The sequence below is a fragment of the Lipotes vexillifer genome, unplaced genomic scaffold, assembly GCF_000442215.2.
Source record: "Lipotes vexillifer unplaced genomic scaffold, Lipotes_vexillifer_v1.1 scaffold251, whole genome shotgun sequence".
In the NCBI taxonomy this organism is placed as follows: domain Eukaryota; kingdom Metazoa; phylum Chordata; class Mammalia; order Artiodactyla; family Lipotidae; genus Lipotes; species Lipotes vexillifer.
The window spans coordinates 3,093,229-3,101,394 of NW_006770868.1; the positions used below are offsets into that span (position 1 = coordinate 3,093,229).

General features: G+C 48.8%; 1 protein-coding gene across 1 annotated transcript in view; it reads left to right on the plus strand.

Annotated features, from left to right (window-relative positions):
• The window catches only part of PREX1 (phosphatidylinositol-3,4,5-trisphosphate dependent Rac exchange factor 1), a 202,532-nt gene that overhangs the window by 2,901 nt on the left and 191,465 nt on the right, over nucleotides 1-8,166 (plus strand).

Consider the following 8,166-nt stretch of genomic DNA (forward strand, 5'->3'; position numbering starts at 1 on the left):
ACAAGCCGATTTTTATATTAATAGGAAAGAAAATATACGTCTTCCTCCCACGTCCTTGCTCTGGATGGTGTGGTGCCTTTCAGAACAGATAGAGATGGCCTTTGGGTTAACTGTGGTTTCAAATTGTCCATGTGTAGAGTCTGAGGAAGCTGGAATGATGGAAATTGATTGGAATCAACCATCCTTATTATTAAAGAAACAGGAGAAAAAAGATTTCTCTACTTCCGTAGTATCTCCTTGACACTTTGAATTTGCTGAGCTCATCAGTTTTTTGTTTTGTTTTTTTTGTATTGACCTGTCAGTTTTGAGATGAGCTGGTTCCGACTGGGACGTCTTGGATCAGTCGTGCACACGTCCTGGCCTCAGTTTCCCCACTTGTCAAATGAGGGAAGGGGAATCCAGGCTTTCTTTCTGCCTTGTCCTTTTGGGTGTCCCCAAGCTGGTGCCAGAAACAGACTGGTTGTGTAACTCGACTAGCGGTACCTCGTTTGTGAGCTGTAGGAGACCTCTCTTGTTTGGCTCCATCAGAAACAGTCCCTAAACAACCCAAGATCTTTCAGTTTTGAAAACCCAGTTAGAGCTTCACGAACTGCTAATTACCAAGGTTTTCCATGGCAGCGAGGCTGGCAGCTTGCAGGTTGTGATTCTCTCCTGTCTTCCCACTCTCTCCTCCCAGCCTCTGTACTTACTAAGGACTTGTTCCCGCTCGGAAGAATGCTGGGTAATCCCTCCCTGCTTTTAATTCCATGTGGCAGAGGCAGGTCTCGAAGGGTTGCCTTGGCCTCCTTGTGTCCCTTGTTTTAAGGTCCTGTCGCCAGTATAAATGAAGTCTTTGGGGTAGACTGAGCATTGTGCGAAATGCAGAAAAGCCAGTTCTAAGTTCCTGCCCTCGAGGAGGGCCAGGTTCTAGTCAAGGGTGGCGAAATGGGTGTTTACAGAAATCCAAGTATGAGGCTGGGCTCGAGCCAGACTGCTTGGGGTCGGGTCCTTGGGCTGTGTGACCTTAGGCAAGTGGCTTGACCTTTCTGAACCTCACTTTCCTCATCTGTGAAATGGAGAATGATAATAGATCTTATAGGGTTTTTAAGAGGATAAGCGAGTTATATAAATACATATAAAGCACTTAGAACAGTGCCTAGCAGGTAGTAAGGCATTTCTAAATATTAGTTATTATCATTAATTGTTATATGATAATTAAATATTACAGATGATTATTATTAAATATTAAAGATGATCAAGATGATAGGATTCTAGCATCTAGCAAGCAGGAGTAGTCAGGGAGGGCTGCTTGGAGGAAGTGAGATGTGAGTCAGCACTGAAAGGAGGACAGAAACTCTGAGTGAATTTCCTTTTGACCATCTACACTCCGGAACCAGTGGTTTTGTTTGGTTCCGGGCCTGGGGCTCTCTGGTTCCTCTAGAATCTCCCCATCATTGCCCACCTCCTTCAGGAACTGGATTGCACCTCCTCCCCTATCTCCGATGGGGACTGATGACTTTGGTGCCGTATTTTGTGTGTTTATTGAAGACTCATGGAAAGGCAAGGACAGCCCTCTTGTATGGATGCTGGATCTCTCTTGGGGACCCCATAGAGATTGTGGGAGAAAATGCCCCGGGTTTTGGCTGAACCTTGGATCTCAACATCTAGAAGCCCCGGCTGTGTTGCGTGCACCGTGTGTACTCTTGGGCAGTGTTAATAATGATAATAACAATGACAGTCATTACTGTGTAGGAGCTGACACTGATTCATCATTTACCCTTCTATCAATTCATTTGATCTTTCCAATACCCCTATGAAGGAAGTGCTGTCCTTATCCCCATTGGCAGATGAGGAAACTGAGGCATAGATAGTTTAAGTGAGCTGCCCTGGGTCATGTAGACAGCTGCCCACCCCAGAACTCATGTTCCTAGCCACTTCGCAGACTACCTCTGGCTTATAAAGGGCTTGACACCTGCCTTATTAGGGTGGCAAAACTGGGATTCGAATCCAGGTCTCTGTGACAATTACCCTTTGCCTATGCTTCCTCTGGTTACTTCCCCTCTGTGACTCCTGTTCTCTCTTCCGCACAACGGGGCAGAACTTAGAAGAATGGAAACGTCAGGCTGCTGGGTTCCTCCTTTGCACTCTGTGTCTGTTCATGGCGTGAGGGTTGAATGTGGGGCTCTGGAGCCAGGCTGCTGGTGTTCAAATCCTGGCTTTACTCCACACTGCCTGTAGGTGGCCCTGGGCAGGTTACCAGCCTACTCTGTGCCTCAGTTTCCCCATCTGTACAATGGGCATAGTACAGCACCTGCTGCATCATAGGGGTGTTGTTGAATCCTCAATGAGCCTGAGGTTAACGCTCTTAGCACTGTACCAGGCACAAGTAGGTGCCCAGAATGCTCTGGTGGCTTTTGGGGGGATGTGCAGCAACAGGGGGCAGTTGAGGTTGTCTCTTTGGGGCTCAAAGTCTTCCCCCTTAAAGAGAGGCCGGGTGAGCCTTGAACCCACTTGCCTCTTGGTTGGATTGGTTTGGGGTCTCTGCCTGCAAGCGGGGTGGGGGGTCTGTCGTCAGGGGTAGGTGCCAGTGGGTCCCCTGATGGGTGTGCCATCCAGCCTGGGCGGATGAGCTGAGAGACTCCTGCGTGGGGAGTGAGTGGTCAGCAGCCCCCCCGAAGGGCTCCCCTTGGCTGAGGACAGAGACCTGTCACTCTCAGGCACCCAGAGGGTCTGCCTGAGCTGGCTGGGCCAGGGTCCTTGAGGATCAGGGGGTGTGGGCAGAAAGCTCCCAGAATATTTTCTGTGGTTCTGCTTTTTGGGGTTAGGAGTCGAAAGCTTTTCTTTTCATTGGAGCTCTGCTTGCCAAAACAAGAAACTGTGTGGTTTTGTGTTGTCACTATTTTTTTTTTTTTTTTTTTTAAGATTTTGTAGTCCTAGTCTGACACTAGGGAGCAGTGCTGGGGAGTGGGGATGCGGGGGGGGGGGTACGTTTTACATTCTGTGGTCACTGAAACAGAATGACCTAACCAGTGATGTGGGGGTTTTTCACAAGCTTGTGTTGTGCAAAGTAGGATGCTAAGAAGTTCTGCCTTGGGAAAAACACTAACCATAATATGATGTATGTTGTATGTATAACATTACAGGAGTTTGGAGAAAAAGAGGAAAAGACGTGTATCTTGTGAAGAAAGGCAAGCAGAAAGATGAAAAAGGAAAAAATGTTCCAAGAAAGGCTGTTTGTAATGCCCTTTCCACGTAAAATTATGCATATGTATGAGAATATATTTTTTACAAATCGCTGATGGAAGTAATTATATTTTCAGCATGATTATTAGATGAATGCACAGCAATAGTAATAATTTTGCTAACATTTATGTCGTGATAGATGTTTGTAAGCCCTGTATAAAGCATTCTCTGTGTATCAGCTCAAAAGTTCCAGGTATTATTGTGCTTACCATTTTACAAATGAAACAAAGGCACAGAGAGGCCAAGTCAGTTTCCCAAGGTCACACAGCCTGACCCGGCTGGGATTCAAACCCAGGTAGTCTGGCTGCATAGCCCCCATTCTTTACCACTACCCTTAACTGCCCCAACGTGGTGCTGTGTTCATGACCCAAATTACTGTCTTTGTGAGGCCTCTGGGCTGCCCAGGTGGGCAAGAATTAAGCCAAAACGTCCAAATTATCTGAGCTTCAGGATGCTAGAGGGCCAGGACCAGGCCACTTTGTATTGGCCTGAACATTTTCAGGAAGCAAGTGAAAATTTTGTGCTGATAAAAACCCAAGCATCAGTAAGAGTTAGATGAGGCCCATCTTTTGTGTATTGCAAAGAGAGCTGCGTATAGGTAAAGCCATAAAGAAATTAGACTGTTTTTCTCAGTCCCTACGTGTATAGGGAGCACCTGCTGTATATTCCGGGCAGTGTTTTAGGCCACAAAGATGCAGCCGTCAACAGGGCAAACGTGGTCATTGTCCTTATGAGAAAGATGACTCAGGGATGCTAGAACTCGTGCGTTTGAATGAGAGTGCTCTTCAGATAAGCATCCCGGACATCCATTCACTATTATTTTGGTGTTTGCTCTTGTGACCATTTCTCTGTCACTTTAAGAAGAGATGGATGGGGTTGGTGTCCCTGGCTTCTGGAGGCTTCAAGGGGCATCTCTTTCTTAGAGAGTATCCCCCCTTTATCAGGCCAGTGAGCAGAAGAGCTGTTGGGCTTGGGGCCACACCCTCAGATTAAGAAACCCACATCCTTTCTGCTTTACAGCCACTCCTCTCTTAAAGCTTTTGCAAGAGTTGAGCCTTTGAAGTAAGCCATGCCTTGCTGCAGAACTTTACCTCCCAGATTTTTGTGATTTCTCTTCTTTTTTCCAATAGACACAGGTTCTCTGGCTGGAACCCTAGTGAGAGGTGGGCAACCAGAGTATCGTGTCCCACTGGCTTTGTTTCGCAGGCACCAGGTGAGGTCAGAGCTGGTGCTTGCCCCAGAATTTAGGAGACATAGATCTTGCCAGCAAGTCAGGGGGTGGAGGGTCTGAGACCCCCCTGGAGGGACCCCCTGCAGCAGTTGCGGCCCCAAGGGAGAGGTGAGCCCTGGTGAAGGGTGGTGACTCTGCAGCTGGTCAGGGTTCCAACCTGAGAGTTCTGGGGAGAGAGGGCTTGGGGGCCTTCTCTGGGGATTTGTGTTTTAGCCCGGATTCAACATCCTCCTTAAACAGGTTCATCTACAGGGGGTATTTCCAGCCCTAGTACCTGGTCTGGGGTGAATCCCTCCATCTTCCAACCTTCGGCACTATTGACATATTGGGCGGGATTATTCTTTGTTGTGGGGTTGTCCTGTGCATTGCAGGATGTTTAATAGCAGCCTTGGCTTCTACCCACTAGATGCCAGTAGCATCCCCTTCCCCTAGATGGGACAATCAGAAATGTCTCTAAACACTGCCGCATGTCCCCTGGGGACAAAATAGCCCCGGGCTGGGAATCACTGGCTAAAACCTCCTTTGACCACCAGCTCTGCTTTCAGACCATTTTAGGGCATTTACAGGCCTACGTAGCCATGTATAGCATTGATGTGTATGTGTAAATGTGTATGTGTTTACATAAATGGCATGGTACGGTTTGTTCTTTTCACTCCGCAGTGTGTCTTGGGTTCATGGTTAAGAGCATAGACTCTACAGACAAATGGCCTGGGTTTGAAACCCAGCCCTGTGACCTTGGACAAGTCCTTTTGCCTCTATGAGCCCTGGTTTCCCCATCTGTAAGATGGTCGTAGCCGTCCTAGGGTGGCTGCAAGGATTGAGTGTAGTCTTCCATGCACCTGGCACAGCTGAGTGCTGAGGCAGGGTCAGCCTCCCTAAAGTACTTGCCACAGAAGGAAGCCCTGAGGAAGGAGGGAAGCCCTCCAGCCTCCCAGCCGAATGTGGATTTTTAGGTTTATTTTTATTTTCTCGGCTCTTGGAGGACCAGAAGAGGATCTACCTGCCCGCCCCTCTTTTGTCTTGTGGTCAGACACACAATCTGTGTTTACCCGCCTGGTTCCTTCCCCAGGGTGGAGCTGACAGCCGATCCCTTGTTTCTGGGCCAGGAGAGGTGAGGCTATTTCAGGCTGGCGGGACTAGGGCCACTGAAGGTTGGTAGAGGCAGGTGGCCAGTTGCCATGGAGATCTGAGGTCTTTCCTCCCCTCGCTGGAGAGGGTGGGTGGCTTCTGCAAGGGGCTACTCCCAGGAGGGGTGAGGCCAGGGTCAGAGCGGGGCGTGGGCAGTCAGTGTTTTCATTCACAGATTCGCTTGTTCATTCAATAAACGGACGTTAAGCACCTACTAAGTGCCAGACACTGGGCTAGGTGTTGGCATGTGGCCAGTATAAGATGGACAAGGTTCTTGCCCTCATAGAATCTTCAGACCGTACAAAAAGAGGTCACTTGGGAAAGTGACAAGAGGTGTAATAATGATAAACTAATCCACTGAGGCCCTGCTGTGTGCCAGGTACTATGTGAATTATCTCTTTGAACCCTTGCAACAACCCTCTGAAGTAGAGACCATCATTATACCTATTTTGCAGGTGGGGAAACTAAGGCCCAGAGAGGTTGAGTGTCTTGCTCAAGTCCACACAGTTTGAGAGTGGGTGCACCAAGGAGGAAATAAAATGGGGATATGTTGGTGACAGGGACGGTGGCATCTATTGAGATGGGGTGGTCAAGGGAGGCCTCTCTGAAGAGGTGGCATCTGAGCTGAGTCCTGTGGCAGAGAAGGAACCAGCTGTGGAAAGAGTCGAGAGAAGTGTGTTCCAGGTAGAGGGAATGGCATGTGCCAAGGCCCTGAGGCAGGACCGTGTTTGGCTTGTTTGAGGAATAGCAAGAGGCCAGGGTGACTGGAGGGGAGGTGAGGTTGGCATGGGCAGCGGGGGCCTGGTGGCATGGGCCTCACATACATGGTGAGCAGTTTGGGTTTGAGTCTTAGTGGGCTGAGGAGCCCCTGGGGGGTGAGCTGGCTTCCTGCTTCCCGGGAGGGAGGGGGCACCCCTTGTTTTCTGTTCAAGAAACTGATTTGTATGATTAAAAACTGTTAGGTGGCACCTTGGACTCCACCCTCCACTCACAGCCGTCATAACAGCACTTTATCTGGTGTCAGCTCTCACCCCTGCCCTTGGGGGGGGAAAAAGTCTTTTTCAGACCCACTTCACAGATGAGGAAAACTGAGGCACAGAGGGTAACTTGCCCAGGGACACACCATCTGGAACTGGCCATCGCCTGCTCTGCTCTCACCCTTGCCTCCCACGGTCTGTTCACCATACACAGCCTGAGGAGTCTAGTTAGCACTTAAGTTAGGTCATGCCGCTGCACCACTCAAAGCCCTCCTGTGGCTGCCACTGCCCTCAGAGTAAAAGCCACGTCCTTAGAGTGGCCTGGAAGGTCCTGCATGTTCTGCTTCTGTCACTTCTCCCATCCCTCTCCTAGTCATCTTTTTTTCTCATACAGTTTTTTTTTTTAAATTGAGATGTGATTCACACATGGTAAATTTTACCCCCTAAAGCGTACAGTTCTGTGGTTTGGGGTGTATTCACAAGTTGTGCAATCATCACTGCCATCTAATTCCAGAATCTCCTGTTGCTCTCATTCCCTCCCTCACTTCCCTCTAGCCACATTGGCCCTTTCTCAGATGCACCTGGCATGCTCCTGCTTCAAGGTCTTCTCACTTGTTCTTTCTGGAATGCTCTTCCTCCAGTATCCCTGTGGCTCACTCCTTCAGGCCTCTGCTCAAACGTCATGGTCTCCATGAGGTCTTTTCTGACCAACCCCCACTTCTAATTTGAAATTGTACTCCACCCCAACTCACCACTTCCTGTCTCCTTTTCTCTGGGTGGTTTTTAATCTATTCTCTCCAGCACCAAGAACAATGCCTAGCACATAGTAGGTCCTCATTAAATATTTGTTGAATGAAGGAAAAAAAGCCTCTCCTCTGTATACATGTTTATATATTTTTTAAATAATGTGATTATCTTGATTTATATAAATGCTAAATTTTTTTTTTTTTTTTTGCGTTACGCGGGCCTCTCACTGTTGTGGCCTCTCCTGTTGCGGAGCACAGGCTCTGGATGCGCAGGCTCAGTGGCCATGGCTCACGGGCCCAGCCGCTCTGCGACATGTGGGATCTTCCTGGACCGGGGCACGAACCCGTGTCCCCTGCATCGGCAGGCGGACTCTCAACCACTGCGCCACCAGGGAAACCCCCTAAATATTTCTGTGTGGACTTTTGGGCCCCAGGGTCTGGCCCAGACTGTCTGGGTCTGAATTGTGTCTCTGCCCCTCAGTGGTTGTGTGGCCAGCCCTAGGCAAGGATCTTCCCCTCTCTGGGCCTTAATTTCCTCATTTGTAAATGGGTTGGGACACTTTGCTCAGTGTCTGGGACATGGCCAGGCTCCAGTCAATGGTGGTCGTTCTTTCATTAAAATTATTATGTTTTACATTCTTAGTATTTCCCTATTTTTTGTACAAGGACAGTTATAGGGCCTCATCTTGAAAAAAGTGCCTCAGATCATTCCTGGGGCTTGAAATAAGCAACTGAATCCATTTTGACCAAGTGGCCCCTTGCCCCGGACTCCTGGTCTCTGTACTCTGAAGGCAGTTGGGAACAAGGGCATCTCTGGGATGACTGGCATTTGGAGCTAGAAGAGAATAGCCATCTCTTTCCC